At 44.8% G+C, this 710-nt stretch overlaps 1 long non-coding RNA gene across 1 annotated transcript in view; it reads left to right on the plus strand.

The window, feature by feature from the left end:
• The first annotated feature begins 96 nt into the window (after positions 1–96).
• The window catches only part of LOC119591256, a 7,380-nt gene continuing 6,766 nt past the window's right edge, over positions 97–710 (plus strand). The window contains exon 1 of the long non-coding RNA XR_005230324.1: positions 97–546. This is a non-coding gene — a long non-coding RNA (uncharacterized LOC119591256). The remainder of the gene's footprint in view (positions 547–710) is intronic.

The following is a 710-nucleotide window of genomic DNA, read 5'->3' on the forward strand; positions in this document are numbered from 1 at the left end:
AACAAACTACACAGAACACCAACGAGCTCCGGATGCAAAAGACCCTAAGAACGGAACGAACTCACGGCTAACGCTAAAAGGAACACTCTAAGAAAGACCCATGCTCCTGGATGACGACCCTCAAGACGACGACTCACGGCTAACGCTAAAAGGAACACTCTAAGAAAGACCCATGCTCCTGGATGATGACCCTCAAGACGATGACTCACGGCTAACGCTAAAAGGAATACTCTAAGAAAGACCGACGCTCCTGGATGACGATCCTCAAGACGACGACTCACGGCTAACGCTAAAAGGAATACTCTAAGAAAGACCGACGCTCCTGGATGACGACCCCCAAGACGACGACTCACGGCTAACGCTAAAAGGAACACTCTAAGAAAGACCGACGCATGATGGATGACGACCCCCAAGACGACGACTCACGGCTAACGCTAAAAGGAATACTCTAAGAAAGACCGACGCTGGATGACGACCCCCAAGATGACCCAGGACGACTCAGGACGACAAAAAAAAAGGAAATTAGTTAGGAATAAAGGAAATTAGGTTAAGTTGGAAAATACAGGAATTAATTAGGAATTAATTCAGGTTAAGTAAAAAAGGAAATTAGTTAGGGGTAAAGGAAATTAAGTAAAAAAAAAATAATAATAATGACCAACGCATGATGACGACTCCCAAGGCACACTCAAAGAAGATTCAGATAGGTTAGC

Source organism: Penaeus monodon, chromosome 28, assembly GCF_015228065.2.
Source record: "Penaeus monodon isolate SGIC_2016 chromosome 28, NSTDA_Pmon_1, whole genome shotgun sequence".
Taxonomy (NCBI): domain Eukaryota; kingdom Metazoa; phylum Arthropoda; class Malacostraca; order Decapoda; family Penaeidae; genus Penaeus; species Penaeus monodon.